The sequence below is a fragment of the Myotis myotis genome, unplaced genomic scaffold, assembly GCF_014108235.1.
Source record: "Myotis myotis isolate mMyoMyo1 unplaced genomic scaffold, mMyoMyo1.p scaffold_m19_p_13, whole genome shotgun sequence".
NCBI classification, from domain to species: Eukaryota; Metazoa; Chordata; class Mammalia; order Chiroptera; family Vespertilionidae; genus Myotis; species Myotis myotis.
The window spans coordinates 1,545,026-1,562,884 of NW_023416317.1; the positions used below are offsets into that span (position 1 = coordinate 1,545,026).

Consider the following 17,859-nt stretch of genomic DNA (forward strand, 5'->3'; position numbering starts at 1 on the left):
TTTTCAGATTGTCCAGTGGTTATAGCTAAAGCAAGTGTCATCTTTAAGGCCTAAGGTGGCTCTTTGTCCTGGAGTGTTCAGGGAGAGACCGTGGCTGCCTGTGTGGGGAAGAGCTCTGTCCTTGGCCACATGCGTGTCTCCGCGTGTGTGCTTGCTCCAAGATGCGCGCCGACCTGAGTGGACTTTGCCAGCAGGCCCACCATCCTGGAGGAGCCACACCGTGGGCACTTCCTGCTCGAGCCCAGAGGGGGCCCGTGCCTGCCTGCAAGACGTCCATCCGTTTCCTGTTTTGGGTAAGAGAGCATCTCAAATAATTTGCCTAACCCCATGCAGCAGCCGGCACCCGATGCCTCTCCTCCAGTCTTCCACTTGGCTGGGACTTTGTTTCTTCTTGTTTAGCCTGATGCTTCCCAGCCACTATCTGGCCACATTCACACACTCACACTCACGCTCTCACACTCCTCCTTGCTTTGTTTTCACTCATTTCACATGACCAGCCTACCTTCTCCATTCATTTCCCCAGCCTCACTCCACTCACATCCCATATTTTCCCCTAAAGAGGTACTTGCCAGAGGCACAGTTTTTCTCTTCCCGTTGCTCCTGAAGGCGGGGGAGGGATTCCTTGAGGAGGAAGGAGGAGCAAATAAAAGAAGGAGAAATAAAGATAAAGCATTGGGTCTAAGAGTCAGATCACGTATCTGTGGGGTCCATAAGTCACTGTTCAACTTCCTATTTGAGGAAGAGCCCAGGAAAGCCCAACGTCGCCATAGAAACACCGGCTGATCCCGTACTGGCGTGCATGGTCTTGGGCCCAGACAACAAGATGCAGGCTCAGTGCCTCAGGATTGCGGTCTCGAGCGGCGTCTCAGCTCAGTTCTCTTCTGGAACGTGGTCTGGTGATGCTAGTATGCACCTGCTAGGGATGACGTGATGATAATTCATGGTGACACCAGTGTCTAGCACATTCAAAACCTTCACTGTAATAAGGTAGATGCTATTATCCCCAATTATTCTCACGTGTGGAGGCAGTGGTTTCATGTGCCTTGCCGAGAATCTAACCTAGCACACGGCACGTGGCATACTGGATCCGACAGTGTGACTCAAACCCCAGCCTTATCATTTATGAGCCATGTGACCTTGGACAAGTGATTAAATGTTTCATTTTAATTTTCTTACCCACAGTTCAGGTTTTCACCCACAAGATGGTATGATAGCATGTACCACCTAAAGCTGGTAATTAGTTAACACGTGTCATTCACTTAGAATAGGACAGAGTCTGGAGCGTGGGGGCCCTCAGTCAGAGGTGTGACTGGCTGTCCTGGTTACGCCCCGAATGGTGCCATCGGCCTTTCTCTGTCTGGGCAGAAACAGGCACAGAGAGAACTCGGGAAGGATGCTTTCAAATCCTTCATTTCTCGACAGTTCGGGGCAGACGCCCAAACTCAGACTTGGTGTGAGAGAGTCTTGGTTTTAAACCCAAACTCCTATCATCAGGCCTGAACATTTGGCCCTTTTTCCTCTGCATCGAGGATGGAGACACATGGAAATGGTTTGTAGCAGTTGGGTATCAGGCCTTGGTTTGCAAGTGGAAGATGAAAGACGTTTCCTTGCTACTTGCTATAACTTACTTGCATTTTCATTCTTTCTTGGTCTGTCCCCCAGGAGAAGGCAAAAATGAAACTTCAGTGGGAATACATCTGTGTGGTTTCCTAGGTTAGCAAGTATGGCTCCTTGGCACAGCACATATGGGGCTCAATGAGGATGGCCCGCAGGGGCTTGGGTTTGATCTGCAGGGACGGTGCCTGGGGCCACATGTAAGGGGCTAGCCAGCCAACCCACTCAACAGCTAGAGCTTAAAAATGCTCTTGCGGCAGGGCTGTTGCAGTGGTGTCTACATGGCATTTGTTTTGTCCTCACACAGCTTTATGGGGAGTACCTCCATCTCCATTTCACAGATGAGCTTGCCCAGAATCACGTAGCCGGGCATCCTGTCTCATCTAAAGAAACAGAGAGTCATGGCCGGTCATGGGGGCAGAGGACCTTGGCCACCATCTTACTCAACTGGCTTGTGTTTTTCTTTTTTTGTAACAACGTTATTTAGGTGTAATCCACTAGTACATACACACATACATTCACCAATTTACAGTGCACTGACTTGCAGTTTTTAGTATATTCACATAGTTTTATAACCATCACCACAATCAATTTTGGAACATTTTTACCTCCCACAAAAGAAATCCCATATTCCACAGGGAAAACACTCAACCTAATTTTTGTTTCTATAGATTTGTCTATTCTGAACATTTTAGATAAACAGAATATTACAGAATGTGGTCTTTTGTGTCTGCCTTCTTTTATGCAGTGTGACGTTTCTTAAGGTGTATCCATGTTATAGCATGACTCAATATGTCATTCTTTTTTTTAGCTGAGTAATATTTTATTGTACAGGTATACTACATTTGGTTTATCCGTTCACCCACTGATAAACACTTGTTTCACGTTTGGCTTTTATGATTAAGGCTGCTGTGAATATTCATATACAAGTCTTTGTGTTGACATGTGTTTTCCATTCCCCTGGGTACATACCTAGCTGTATTATATGGCACCTTCTTAGTTTAACCTTTTGAAGAACTGCCAGGCTGTTTTTCAAAGGAGCTACACAATTTTACATTCCCACTGGCAATGTGTGCGGGTTCTAATTTCTCCACATCCTCCCCATCACTTGTTGTTACCTGTCTTTGTGATTAACCATCTTATTTTTTAAATTAGGAAACCAAGTCTGGATGGGTTTTAATGATTTGCTTCAAGTACTAACCCTATTGGTACGAGCCAGGCTCTTTTCCAGGCTTGGAAGATAGAAGAGTGAGAAACGTGGTCTTTATTACGGAAGCTCACTGTCTGTGCACGGTGACACAGGATGTGACGGGAGTGCTTGGGATAGAAACTGTCTCAAATTTAAGGAACAAGGCCGTTCAGTGGCTCTTACAACTGAAGAGTCTGGTGGTCAGCTTTGGGCACTGATGGAGCCACGGGCTCAACAGAGACTGGCTCTTTCACTGACTCCCTGTCCTCAGCCACGTCATTCCTTGTTGTGGAAAATGGCTACCACATAAGCATCTCCAATGGATCAGTGTTTCTTTCCCCATAACTCTAGCAGGAGGCTGACCTAGGTCTCTCACCATGTGATGTCCCCCCCCTTCTAGCCAATGGGAGCTAATGCTGTGATTGGCTGTCCTTGTTTCATCGCCTGCCCTGGACCTTAGAGTGGGGTGGGGTTACCCAGACTACGGGAACCAAGAATGGACGAGCTGTGATTCCCAAAGGGAAAAATCACGGCTCTGTTTCTAGAAGAATAAGACACACCATCTGCCTGATAACAGCAGCAGTTGTTGGTCCCACCAGTTAGGAAGCTTTCATTCACTCGTTACTGAAATCTGTACTCAAAAATATATCCCTCACCCAAATCTGTACTTAAACAGATTTGCTTCCCATTCGTTTGTTAAATGAATGTTATTAGCTCATTTAACGGAAGTTCAGAGGTAGGGTGGTGTCTAGGCAAAGCTGCAGCCAGAGGTTTAGTTCTCAGCGACTCCCTGTCATCGCTCTGAAGGCAGAATGGCAGCAGCAGTCCCTGATGGCCACATCCGGGGAGAGGGGCTCGCTGGTCCAGTGGCCACCTCCTAAAGCCGCCTCCTCAGCAGCCTCCCAGCCAACTTCCTCTCTGCTGTCCTACCCGGATTGCCCATTCCCAGGACCAGACAGATGTCATTCCTTGACTGGCTTAGCCTGGGTTTCTAAACCAATCAGATCCTGTTGAGGGTCACCTTGGGGAAGGGGTGGAGCCAGCTCCCTGAGCTGTGGGTCCTGTGGGAGAGGGTGCAAGTCTGAATCGGGCAAGGTTCCCTGCGGGGAAGGTGAGAAGGAGGGTGGGAACCCGGTTAGGGAGGCCAATCTTGCTTTGCCTTAAAGAAATGCAGGTTTCCAAGGAGACAGTGGGCGTGGGATGCAGACTCTCCAGCCTAAGGGAGTAGCTGGGCAGAGCCATGCTTTCCCTGCATCGGATGTGAAATGGGAGGACCCTGGTTGCTCAGACCTTTCATTGTGTGAACCAGGAGCGGGACGAGCAGAACGTGAGAGGCAGGACTGGCCCCAGACCTTGTCATCTCCCTTCCTGCCAGCTGGAGCTGCTGGCCGCCCGGAGCTGCCTCGCGGGAGCCTGGTGGGGCGCCTTCGCTTTGGAAGCTCAGCTCTCCTCCTGGCTCCCGGGCCCTGCGGGAAGGGTGGGGTCTTGTGCTTTATGCAGTAATTTCAGCCATAACAGAATTTTTATTTTAAAAATGATCAGATTTTTTTCAGAGAAAGTTATAAGTTGACCATTTGAAATGTAGAAAATCTCCTGGAGGCATGCCGCATACAAATTATTAATTTCCTTTTTCCTTTATCATCCGTTGTGATAAGCTGGTCATTCCACAATCATTTGTTCAGAAAGTTACCTTTGTGAGATGCCCAAATTTGAGAATTGTGATTTTGTAAAACTTCTTAGTATATCCCTCCCCCATTAGAAAAGTTTATATTAATATTTTTAGTGTATTTGCATCTAATCTTTTATCCACTTACATGAACAAACACATGTAGGTGGGATCAGGCAGTCTTGGCTCCTTATTCTCATTTAACATCACTTCATGAACATTTGTGTATCTCACACAGTTTCTGCAAGTGTGCGCTTCACAGATTGCTGCAGTCCGTCTGTACCCTGGTGTGTTTAAGGCGTCTTTTGTTGGAGGTGCACCTGTTCCCCGCCTCCTGGTGCTGTAAGCAAAGCCGCGTTGAGCATTCTGGTACCGACACGCATTTGCCCTCTCCTTTCCGTAGGGCACATCCGTGAGCTGTTCAGCAGGTGAAAGGATGGGGACCATTGACCTGGTCTTGGCTGTGTCACCAGTTTGTTTTCCGTAAAAAGTTATGGCAGCTTCTACCTCATTGCACTGAGGCAACATGAAAGAAACTCACGCCCTCTTCGCGGTGGCAGTTTTAGGTGAGAGCGGGGTGGAGTCTGGAAATGCGCTCCTCCCTGTAACTGGTGCCTTGCGCTTTCCTCCTCTTTGGAACCGATGGCCTTGCACTTTCCGCGCTGGTTGGGTTTGGTTCTTTGTAGCGCTTTTTAGTTTCAAAATTAATATTGATTTGGACGATATCTCTTTATATTACGGATTTTAATGTGTTTTTTTCCCCCCCAAAATTCCCCTTTAAATATTATATTAAAATATTTTGGGGGTAATTCCCCCCACTGTTATGTCCTTCATCTTTTTATTTATGTCTTCTAATTTTCTCTAAGACATTTCCTTTCTACCCAATATATATTTTTCCTTATTATTGCTTTACAGTTTCTTTTCTTCCTGCTCTTTCTCCTCCCCCTCCTTTTCTTTTTTCTCTTCTTTTGGACAAAAGTGTTAACTCTCAGTCTGTCTTAATTTTATTTCATGTTATGAGACAAGGGCTTGGTTTGATTGGTACAAACAGAAGTCATAATCAGTCCAAAAAGTAAATGAATGAAGGCGCTGCTGGTGGGGCTCATTTGGTTGAGCATGGTCCCATGCACGGGCGGTCACCAGTTCGATTGCTGGCCAGGGCACATGCCCTGGTTGCAGGCTTGATCCCTGGTGGGGGGTGTGCGTGCAGGAGGCAGCAGATCTAAGTTTCTCTCTCCCTTTCCCTTCTTCTCGCTGAAATAAACACACACACACACACACACACACACTAAAAAACAAAAGAAAACCTTTCCCCAGAACCGTTGATGGAGTGGTACTTCCGCAGTGCGGCGTGAACAGGCTGAGGTGAGCACTAGGTGTCCGTCTGGAGTGAGGCTTACTCCCGGCCGCCTGCTGGCTCCACGGGAAGCCCTGCTGGACAGCAGCTCTGGGGTGATTCTGACGAGGTCCCGCCAGCTCTAGTCCTGGACAGCCTGCCATGCCTCTGAGCCATCGCTTCTCCTCTGAAGTGGGGACGATGAGGAACCTCTAATGGGGACGCTGTGTGTGGGGAGATGAGGTAATTACATAGAAGGGTGACCTTTATTACCAGTTTGTGAGGGGCAATCCTGGGTTTACGCCTGTTTTTCAGAATCCTGTGTAGCTTAGAATTCGTCTCAGATTTTTAATTTTATCACACAATATTGTTATCAGTAGACCTTCATATGCTGTTCCTGCCTGTGATGTAGGAGTTGCCTGTGTAGTGACCACTGAAAGATGAATGGCAAAAATCCCTTTTCATCCTCTAGCTCTGCCTGGGCACCTGGTCATATCAACACCTCTGTCTCAAGGAGTGCACGCGCAGGTGTAGGTGGCTGGGACTGATAACCGTCTGACTTTTGGAGGTCGGGGGGACATGGTAAACTTCAGGTTAGTTCACATGAACTAGGTGGGAAGTAGCGTCTGCGGGGCCCTGCTGCAGGGAGCGGTTTCAAGATCAGTTCCAATAATAATTAGATTTTTTCCCTTATCCAGTTCATAGAATCAATGTCTGAATATCCTTGCAATAGTGCATTTTATGATTTATTAAATGGTACATATACATATATACACAATTATTTTTAATATTTGTTAAATTTTTAAAAAATGTATTTTGTAATAAACCCTTTTTGGCAACAATGAGCCTTAAAAAACCACAACTTGTTTAATGAAATATTACATCATTGTTTCTCTATTTTCAAGAAAGTTAGCCATGAGCGTTTACTTCCATAAAATGTTTTTGACATTTATCGTGCACTGGGGGGTCATAGCAAAAGCTGAACTTAGAGATCCATTTGCTAAAGAAATACTGCATCTTTTTGAAAGTTAGTACTTATTTTAGGAAGACTGTGCCCACACACAGCTGCGCCTGGTTTACTCTGTGTAGCATGACTTTTCATGTAGATCAAATGACTATTTTTCTAAGTTAATTTCACTCACGTTGGAGTCCAAGTTTTCTTTAGCACATACAAAAACTGAGTTAAGAACTGTTCAGGTGTATTGTGTGCAGGACTTCTTATAAACAGTAAGTATAGCAGTTTTATATCATTGTCATTGGATGCTTCAAGTAGAAGATAAGTTAAAGTAATTCCAATAATAATTTGATTTTTTCCTTATCCAATTCATAGAATCACAATAAAGCTCTTGAAATTTCTTTCTGTTGAGGGTAAAACATCTTACATTGCTATAGGTGATATTATAAATTATATGGAAAATTTTAACATTGCAGGGGAAATCATTTTTGTGATATAAATATGAATTTTGGTGGAGAACATATTGTGGGAAAAACCATTTTTATTACATAAAGAAACCTATGGAACAAATATATCCTTGGAAGTGATTGTTGTGAATGTACATTTCATCATCATGGCCAGTGATGCTAAGTATCAATGACTTTACTTAGCACATGTACGCCAGGCCCATCCAGGCTGTCACAAAGGGTAACATTTCCTTCCTTTTTACTGCAGAGTAGTGTTCCATGGTGTAAAGGTGCCACAGCTGTTTATCCACTCCTCTCCTGATGGGCACTGGGCTGCTTCCAAAGCTCGGCTATGGTGAATAATGCAGCAGTGAACACAGGGTGCATATATCCTTTCGAATTCGTGTTTCAGGTTTCTTCAGGTGAATCCCCAGAAGTGGAATTACTTGGTCAAAGGCAGTTCCATTTTTAATTTGCCGGCAGAGAAAGACAAGTACCATAGGATTTCCCTCACATGTGGAATTTCATGAACAAACTGAACTACCAAGCAAAATAGAGACAGACTCATCGCTAGAGAGCAGGCAGACAGCGCGGTGGTGGTGGGTGCTGGGGGAGTGGAGGGATTGAGCAAAAAAGAAAAGAGAACTCATGGACATGGACAACAGTGTGGTGATTGTGGCCAAGGGGAAAGGTGTGGAAAAGGGTATAGAGGGGATAAATGTGATGGGAAAAATAAAATAGATATATATCAAGTAAATGGAAGCAGTGGATGCCACATTTATAAATATTTTTATATATTCACAGAGAACCAATTGCAAACATTTTGTATTGAGGTTAATATTGGATCCAGATATTTCCATTATTAATTTGATTTTAGAATTGTTTGAGACTTTGAGATACTATTTTGCAAGTCAATGTAAGTGTTTTATGACGGCATTAAACTTTTGTGAATGAGTTACTCTAACTTTTGGTTGCATTTTGTTTAAAATCAGTTGGAAATATTAAGAACTCAAAGAATGGAGTGCGCACACAAAGAGCTTTTTGGGAGACTGTTAGCAAATTATAGTTATTGGGGGGAGATTGCAGATGGAACAATATAATCTCACCCCTGCAAAAGCAAGGGAGTAACTGGACTGATGAAACGGTGCGAGGCCAGCAAGTAAACCAGCGTGAGGTGAGGCCCTGTGCCGGTGCCTGTGGTGTTTCTCCAGGGGGAGCGGGTATGTCCACTGTAGAGCAGGTCCTGTGAGCTCTGCACACAGAAGAATAGCATCTAAATTTGGCCAAACACTTAAAGGAACCATAAAACAATTTAATGAGTTTTGTTTTGTAAAAATATTTTTCAAAGAAAGATACTCAGAATAGAGCTAAAAAGATGACCTGTCAAGGTATTTGGGCTAAAATATTTACACATTTCAATGCAAAGTAATAAAATTGGGAATATCCTCAATTTAGTGGCGTTTGCAATAGCTAACAGGTACTTTAGCACCTGTAGAGAGAGTATTTTCTCAATTGATATTAAGGACCAGAGATATTGACATTTGAAGGTGTCAGAAATTCAATTTGTTAATCATAAAATACAACTTTGAAGAATACTGCAGGTGATTTAACAAAAGTAAAAATATTAAGACCACATTTTTCCTAACATTCTTTCTGAAACAATTTGGTGATGTGGTAAAAACAACAGTTATAGCTAAGGACCTGATTATAGATTAAAGTACAAGAACATCAGCTAAGAAAATGATTCTCCTTATGTAATTGTTAATTAATTACACAAGAATCTAAATTAGTATGATAAGTTAGTTGGTAACTAAATATAAAAACACTTGGCATATAATAAGCACTCACATGTTAACTGCCATTGTAGCTATCTTCAATGTTCTTGTCATATTTCCACTGATTTTTCTGCCTAGTTCTTTGCCATTTCCATAGTGTTTTAGTTATTAGGGCTTTATAATATGCTTAATATTAAATATTATATCATCCTTATTACACTTAAAAACTTTTTCCTTTTTTATTTTAGTTTCTTTAAAACACCTTTTGATTTTTTTGAAACAATTATTTCCTTTTGCATTTTGATTGAGATTCGAAAGAATTAATTTTCCTCAAAGGAATTTTTTTTTCCTGTCCATCCAGGAAAAATAGTTTATCTTTTTATTCAAGTATTCCTTTCTGTTCCTTACGAACATTTTGTGGTTATACTATGTCTAAACCTGGAGAAAAAACAGCTCCCTTTCATACCGTCGTACTGATTATTTTTGTTATGTGGACAGTTTTATATGTTTGTATATTTCTATTTATCATCTTGTTGAACTCTCATTAGGGCTTACTTGTTTTTATTGTTGTTATATTTCAAAAAACAAACATTTAATATCTCACAGATGATTGTATCTCCTTTTTCTTTGTCTTATTTCTCTGCATGTCCACGAATTCTTCCCACAGAGGCCAGCAGTTACTAGGATATTGAGCAGCCCCCCCCCCCACACACCCCCCACCCCCCCGCCCCCTGCCGCTGCTCCTGGGCACCTGAGCCCCATCTCAGGGAACTGAAACCAGGGTTGTTTTGATTGAAGGTGCAGTTTGAATACACTCACACAAAGGAAGTAAAGTCACAGGACTTACTGCTTGTAGTTTCCTCAAAACTGAGGGTGAAGGGAGAGCACGGTGAGCCCGGGAAGGGCAGTCTGTCCTGGTCTCCAGCGACAGGGTGGGAGCGCCTCGCGCTGGGCAGAGGCCGCCACCTTTCCAGGGCTGGTGAGAAGTGGCTCTGGTAGAGGCCCCCAGGAAAAGCAGGTGGGCGATTGGGGCGGGCATGGGCTCAGGCCCTGATCGAGGAGTGGCCAGGCGCTTTGACCAGGGAAACGCAGTCACCACGGAGGACACGAATTCTCCCTCTCCTTCCCTCCGAGTGGAGTGGCCGGAAGCAGATACAGAGGCCCTGCGACTCCTGGGCTTCGTTGGAGGCGCGCTGCCCCTCGCGGTCTGCACGGGCTGCGGAAGGGTGTTTGTGGATGGAGCCCGAGAGCTTTATGCTGTAGCAGTTGTTTCCTTTCTATTCATTTGAGATGGAAACTTTATATTCATTCCTTTGTGGGTTTCAGCTAGAGCAGGTGCGCCAAACTCAGCCTCACCTGTCCGCTCCAGGCGTTCTTCTGGGCATAAATATTAGCAAAAACAGATTTCTCAGTGTCTGCTGGTAATTTTTTGAAATGAGCATGAGTTTTGTGTCCCTGGTTATATCATTTGTCTCTTGAGACAGATCCAGGGCTTTGACGTCTGCGAGGAGGCGCGGCGGGGCCCGTCTGTCGGGGGAGCTTGTCCTCCTGTCGGGGTCTGGGGTCCAGGCTCCAGGCGCAGAGCCCGCCGCCGCTCTGGCCTCACTGGCACCCCAGCCGCAGACAGCTGATGATTGTCCGACTGGCGTCACAGTCACCCCCGAAGCCAGCCACAGGGACCAGTGAAGGTGGAGTCTGTGGAACAAACAGACCTGGTTCCCTCTGCTTCTTCTTGTTTTCTTTTTCCCTACAAAGTAAGTTGCCTGCGCACTTTTAGGCCCGTTTTTATGGTTTTGCTTTTTATTCACTAGCTATTAATTTATTTAAATATATATTTAGCAATACCTAAGTACAACTTCTGTACCCAGAATGTCCTAATTATTTCATAAACATGCCAGGGTTGAAGGCTCGATCCCCAGTAGGGGGCATGCAGGAGGCAGCCTCACGATGATTCTCTCTCATCATTGATGTTTCCCTCTCTCTCCCTCTCTCTTCCTCTGTGAAACCATTAAAAAAAATTTTAAAAAGTGATATTTAAAAAATATTAGCTCGTGGAGTTTATTTACCCTCTGCCGTGACTCAGGAGGGAAGTCCTGCTGACAGCCTCACTTCGCAGAGGTGGAAGCTGCGCACAGAGTGGTCACGCTCTTCATTAGCTCAAGGTCAGACAGCTTGTACGTGGGGCGGGTGGGATTCAGTCCAGACAGTCTCGTTCAAGGGTTTGTGCTCCCAGCGGGCTTGCTGTTGATTTCGAATCCTTTCATTTTGGCTGGGTGGGTAGTGGGGATGAGAGAGCGGCGGCTCTGCCTGGCCGTGGGCCCTGGGCCGATGCACGTGGCCGTGGCTGAGAGCTGTGGCCGTGGCTGAGGGCCGTGGCCGTGGCTGAGGGATGTGTTGCTGACTTGGGTGTGGTGGCTGCCTCTGGAGGAGTCGGAGGGCTGCGAGTGGGAGGCTGGGAGGGTGTGGTTTGACCCCTGCTGTGTTGCTGGAGACACTTTTACCAAATGGACCTGTATCACAGTATGGTTTTAAAATTAAAAGTTATCTTTGAAAAAAATATTTTGATATATATATATATATATATATATATGCTTAGCTTCAAACTTTAGAAATGTATATTCTAAATAAAAAATTAAAGTTTACCAGCGAGCGTTTCCAGGGGAGCAGCTCTCGGAACGGGGTATTCTGTAGCATAAGTGGCCATTTCTAGCATCTGGCAGGGCTCTCTCCAGCGTCCGTTCATCTGAAGGTTGGAAGTGGCCGCAGGGTTGAGAAGGCGTTGCATCGCGTTGCCAGCCTGACTGCGTAATGAACGTGCGGGTGGGCTATCGCGTGCATGTTTCCAGGCCGACCGGGGCGTGCCCAGGCCTTAGGAGCTGGAGGAGACACAGGCGGGCTGTGATTGCCCTGCAGGCCCCGGAGGACAGGGCGCCCGCTTACCTTCTGTCAGTTTAGCTGTAAGAGGCGGAAGGTGGTGTGTTGCTGAGTTGAGTCGCATTATATATAGTAAGTGAAGAAATCTCAGGAAGTTAAAATTAACCGTGAAAATCCTGTATGTAACCAACCTGTGTACCCTCACAGTACAAGTAAACAAGTAACTGCTTTGGTTAATACATACCTGAGGCAGTGTAGTGCAGTGGTTAACGTGCCTGGTTTGAATTCCTGCCCTGCCTTTACCAGAGTGTGACTTTGGATGTTAAACACTCTGCCTCAGTTTTTACATCTATAGAATGGGATGATTTACCTCATTAGGTTCTTGTTTTGATTAAATGAGTCAATACACTACAAGAAGACACTTAGGACTTTTACACAGCAAGTGCTGAATAAATATCAGTACCAGCTTTGTCTTTTTTTTCCCACCTCATTTCTTATGGGACATTGAAGACCAAGTGTAGTTTGCGGAGAGCAGGGCATATAGAGGAAAGAGTAAAGGAGAGAGACGTAGTGGAGAGGGGCAGTATACAATTGAGTTATTATAGCCTGTTACTTCTGTGATGCTATTTGGGAGGAAAGTAATTTTATGTTTTCAACATGCAGTCATACTGTGTGTGTGTGTGTGTGTGTGTGTGCGCGCGCGTGCGCGCATTTTAGTTTTAGACTACAGGTGGGATTTTGTATTCATTGTTATTCAGCCTTCACTATCATTAGCTTTAAACAGGGCCAGTTTTTTAAAACATCCGCATGGATGGTGGTGCTCAGTGGTTGACAATCACCTGCAAGTCACCTGCATTTTCAGTGTGTACTTACACGTGGGTGTGCCCTCCATGCATTTATCTCTTCAGGACAAGGAATGGCTGGCGGAGGAGAGGAACGGGGGTGGTGGTTTCCAGCCGTCCTCCGGCCTCTCAGGAACCTGGCTGTGCGTATGGCCCCGCCCCTGGCACCGTCAGTGGCTTTGGTTGTAGAGGCCTTTTCTGATTTGAGGAAGAACCTCAGGTCTTGTCTTCCAGTCGGGACAGATGTACACAGCAGGCCTCCGCCAGGGCTGCCAAAGGCCTGGTGACCTGGCAGGTGCTGATGACCATGGACGGTGGAAGAGTCCAGCACGCCCTCTCTCTCTGCACCTTGCTGGAATGTGCTAGAAGGCTTAAAGGGTGGCTACTGATAAGCAGCCAACCAGATGTTTGGTTCAAGGGGAGGTTAGGTAATTGTATCCAGAAACAATTCTCCACAAACCCTTTCGTGTCCTTAGTTCACATTCATCTCTGCTCAGGCCCCTTGCCAGGTAACTGCCTTCGGTGGCATGTTGACCTGATACACTGGGCCCCTGGCCCCCTCACCCGCCCCAGCCCTACACCTGGAAAAGGCCGGACGTGTCCACCTGCTGGCCTCTGCTTCCCTCGAACAATGAGTGCGCGCACCGGTCCCGGTCCCGCAGCCTGCCTGGAGCGCCGGGGCGGCCGCCTGGGGCATGTTTTGGTTGCGGATTTGGCATCCTCACAGTGGGCAGAATGCAGAAAAGGGTCGGCCTCTAAAGTGCCTGAGAGGAAAGAATGTGGCTTAACACGAATTGTTTTTAGAAACTATGACTTAGTTCATGTAAAGCCCAGATGTATTGATTTCCCCTTGAGCCTTTCTGCTTTTGATGAGAGTTTTACCTCCTAAAACTGACAACAAAGACTCCTTTCGTTGGAGTTCAGCCTTGAGTGTTTATTTGTAGGTTTCGTTTGTTTTGTCTTCATGCAAGTCGTTTCATTCCTTGGCGTCTCTCCCTCTTGCTTCACCCGCAGCCTCTCGGCCTCTTTCCCTCTTCATCCCTCCTGTACTTCCTTCTTCTCCTGAGCTCATAATGAAAATAGATCCTGAAATTTTATTTTCAGCTGAAAGAACGGGCCACGTGTGGCTTCATTGGGGCCTGGGTAGGCCTCACAGGATGAATTTGTGTCCCTGCCTCGAAGCGAGTAGAGCAGCGGTTCTCAACCTGTGGATCACGACCCCTTTGGCGGTCGAACAACCTTTTCACAGGGGTCGCCTAAGACCATCCTGTATATCAGATATTTACATGATGATTCATAACAGTAGCAACATTACAGTTATGAAGTAGCAACGAAAATAATTTTATGGTTGGGTCACAACATGAGAAACTGTATTTAAAGGCCAGAAGGTTGAGAACCACTGGAGTAGACGGTCCACCGAGGCTCAGCCGATGCTGCTGGGCGGTGGCCAGCATGGCGCTGTCAGAGGGGGGCACGGGTGTGGGCAGTGAGCTGACGCCCCTGCGCTGGAAGGTTCGCTTTTATTTTGGTGGATGGACTCTTTTCAGCCTGAGGCCTACTGTGTGCGTCTGTGAGTGACATGGCAAAAGGCTCGCTGTCCAACAACGAAAGTCTCTTTCAAGGGACTTGATGAAGAACCACCTGGGATTTGTAACTTGGTCACAAAATTGGTCCCGAGAAGGGGCAGAAACAGCTCTTCAGGTTTGAGGGTCACACCTTCCCAGGCTCGGCTAATGAGCAGCTCTTTATCCTTTACAAGGTCTGCCAGGTGTACTTGGCTGATGTTAACTTGAATCTTGGCTGCTCAGCCCTCTTGCTAATGAGGCCAAAGTGTGCGTTTCTGCTTCTTGTGGATGAGGCACCTCCCTCCTTCCTGGCCACCGGTGCGCCCCGCAGGCGCTGAGTGTGCACTGGGAGTGGGAGAGGAAAGGGGTGTGCAAAGTGCGGTGTGGATTAGCGCCTCTCCCTGACTCTCCCAGAGAAACCCTCACACCCTCTGCCCACAAAGGGTCTTGCATTGTCTCCATGTCTGAAAGATAATGGAGTTGATGAAGGTTAACTGGAAGATGCTGATGTCGGCTAGAATTTTGGACTTTTGCCAGGACATGTGCAACATTTAAAGTGATTTAGGGAAACTGTGCCATGGTTCATTGGGAGAGGAACGTAGGAGGAATGAAACGGTGGAAACCTACAAGGAAAGAATGATGACTTTTAAACATGCAGCCATGAGAATGAGCATGGCAGTAGCTTAAAGGTATGCTTTCTAGGAATGCAATATTTTCTAAAATCTTAGGATGGATGAAATCACATGTGGATTGTATGTTCTTTAGATTCTTAAGTCTTGGTTCCTGCCTAGATGGGCTAACATGACGGACTATAAAAGTTAATATTGTATTTTGGTTATTTATTAAGGAATTGCATATTAAATAGAAATCTTTCAGTTACTAGAAACTTTTTGAATTTTAAACCAGTGATGAGGAACATATACATTCTAGAAGATAAATATTTGCACAAGGCAGTTCAATCTTTCACCTTGCATATTTTTAAAAACAAATAAAAACCCCAGCAATATTTACTCTAAGTGTAATTTGCAAAGTAAAAGGAAAGTAATTTTGAACTCCTGTATAACTTGGTTTGTCACGCTTTGCAATGATAAATGTGCAATAAGTGAAGAGCTGCTAGGGAAGCATTGCTGTGCTTGGATTTGGGAAATTCTAGCATTGCCCTTGTTACACCTTAGACATCACTGTTTTCCAAAAAAAGAAAGTCAGACCCAGAGAAACTGTGACTTGCCCAAGGTCACACAGCTAGGAAATGGCATAGCTTGGGTGACCCTTGGGCCAGTGATATTTCCATGACAACGTGCTTCTTTTACTGGTGCATGTTTGTGTGTGTGTGAATGAAATAACTCTTTTGCTTTCTTTTAACAAACTGATGATACACTCAGTGACTTGGAAATACAATGTTATTTCTCCTCCTTTCAGGGAGCAAATGTAGCCTATTACTTTATAGCCCTGATGTCTGTTGACATGTCTAGATATAGAAGTGACTTAGTCTCGGCTTTGTAAGCTATTTAGGCAAAAGAAGATTCCAGTCATAAACTGAATCTGGGGGGAAAACGAACCTCTGTTATCTTTCCGGTCAGTCTCATTCCCCTAAAAATAACTGTCACTAGAGTTTCATTGAACATGTGTTGACTTACCAATGTTGCCGTTGTGTGGTACGTGACACCGTGGTCCTGCCTTCTTTCTCGCCTCATCTCATGACTGGGCTCTGCTGGTGCCCCGGTTCCAGGAAGGCCCCTCGGAAGCGGCTGCCCTGCGCTTCGCCCTGGGCTGGGAGCGCTTCAGCCTTCCCTTCCCAGACGCCCTGAGCAGAGCTACGGCCTGGGCTCTGCGAGCTCACGCGCTGCCATTACGTCGCTGCAGATGCTCTCATTTCCCCGTCTTTTACTTGACCAGACAGACTGTGTCCACTCGTAGGTCTCCTGTGTCTTCTGTCCTGCTTTGTCCTTATTTTGTTCCAGTTTTGTCTTCCTATTTCCTCACTTTCCTGTGTCTTTTAGGAAAACCAGGCTGACATGTGTGAGAGGTCGCCATGCTATCGCAATTTCTAATGATGTAAATACATAGTTTATTTATATCTTTTAGTTATTTCTCTCTTTTCTGTTGTAAAGTTTTTAGAAAGACCAAGGGTGAAATGTGTGTTAAGTGACCAATGAAATGTGTGTGGTACGTGACACCGTGTTCCGTAGTAGTTGTCCAAAAAGACATAAGTACGTATGAGTGTGGCACACACACACTCAGTGTATGGAAATAAGGAAATAATGTCATATCTTTAGGAATAAACCCGAGACGCTGTGTCAGACACGGTCTTTCCTGAGGCCGCTCTGGGTGCAGCGGTTCCTGGCACCCTCTGCCAGTCTTGGCAGCAGGTGAGCGAACAGACGCAAAGCAGGCCGTCTGCTGCCGGGCCAAGAAGAGGCAGAGCACTGGGGCCGGTGGCCCTCGGGCTTTTGTTGTTCTGCCCACCCTCTTGGCTTCGAGGCAGAGACTAGGGGATGTCAACTCTAGGACAAGGCTTGCCTGGCCGTATTTGTCACCACAGTCCGCTGCGAGCTGCGTAGGTGTCCCTTGCCACACACATTTGAATCTGAGCTCCGTGGGGACATGACTGCGCATCTCACCGGGCACCGTGGCTCGGCCGGCCGGTGGCTGTGCATCTCAGCCGGCACCGTGGCTCGGCCGGCCGGTGGCTGTGCATCTCAGCCGGCACCGCGGCTCGGCCGGCCGGTGGCTGTGCATCTCAGCCGGCACCGTGGCTCGGCCGGCCGGTGGCTGTGCATCTCAGCCGGCACCGCGGCTCGGCCGGCCGGTGGCTGGCCAGGGCTGGCGTTGGCCACGTTGGGGCTGGCAGGGTGCTCGAGGACATGGAGGAACACGCAGCAGGAGTCGACACTTCGAAACCAGAGATTGGTGCCCACGTTGCCCGATCCTCCTCCGTTTCCTTGCAAGTGGAAATTTTGCAAGTCGACTTCTGCAGCATGCGGAGTACAATTTGGCTGACAGTAGTTTCTGGCAAAAGAAATAACCAAATTATTATTCAGTCATGGGTTTTTAACAGCCGCAAAGCAAGTGGATGTTAACTAAATGATGCAATTTATTCCCTTCACCCTTATTGCCAACTCGCCTATTACGGAGTGACTGCCAGTTTTCAATAAGTGGCACCCAGATGGTATTCGCATGCCGCCCACTTGGTTACAGAGCCGAAGCGGGAATAACTCGGCAGACACTACAAGCTGCGGGTCAATTGAGGGGGAATGCCTGTTGCTCACAGTTTTGCATATGTAAATCTGTTAATGTTATGTTAGGACTGTGCGGGCTAAACACAAGCACTGCCTTTCTCTGGGGGCCCAGCTGAACTTGGCCCACAGCCCAGTTATCCGAGGCGGGGGCGACGAGGCTGCATTTGGAGGATGCTGCAGTCTGCTGCCTCCACCCGCCTCTGCTCGCGGTCCAGCCTCATGCGGGGTCTGCCGCGGGGGGTGGGGGGGGCGCTCCTAACAGGATGGCGGGCCAGCCAGAGGCGGGAGGTGCAGGGTGGCGGCGGCGAGCCTGTCTATTTTTAGGCCAGCCCGCGCCTGCTGCCTCGCTCCCGCTCCG

The 17,859-nt window shown here is 46.7% G+C and overlaps 1 protein-coding gene across 16 annotated transcripts in view; it reads left to right on the plus strand.

Moving 5' to 3' along the window:
• The window catches only part of FOXP1 (forkhead box P1), a 569,896-nt gene that overhangs the window by 20,664 nt on the left and 531,373 nt on the right, over positions 1 to 17,859 (plus strand). Inside the window, exon 3 of one of the 16 annotated variants that reach the window (XM_036331559.1) lies at positions 4,873 to 5,035. The exons of the other annotated variants lie outside the window; for them this stretch is intronic. The gene's annotated coding sequence lies outside the window, so the exon portion shown is untranslated. The remainder of the gene's footprint in view (positions 1 to 4,872; positions 5,036 to 17,859) is intronic. 16 annotated transcript variants of the gene reach the window in all.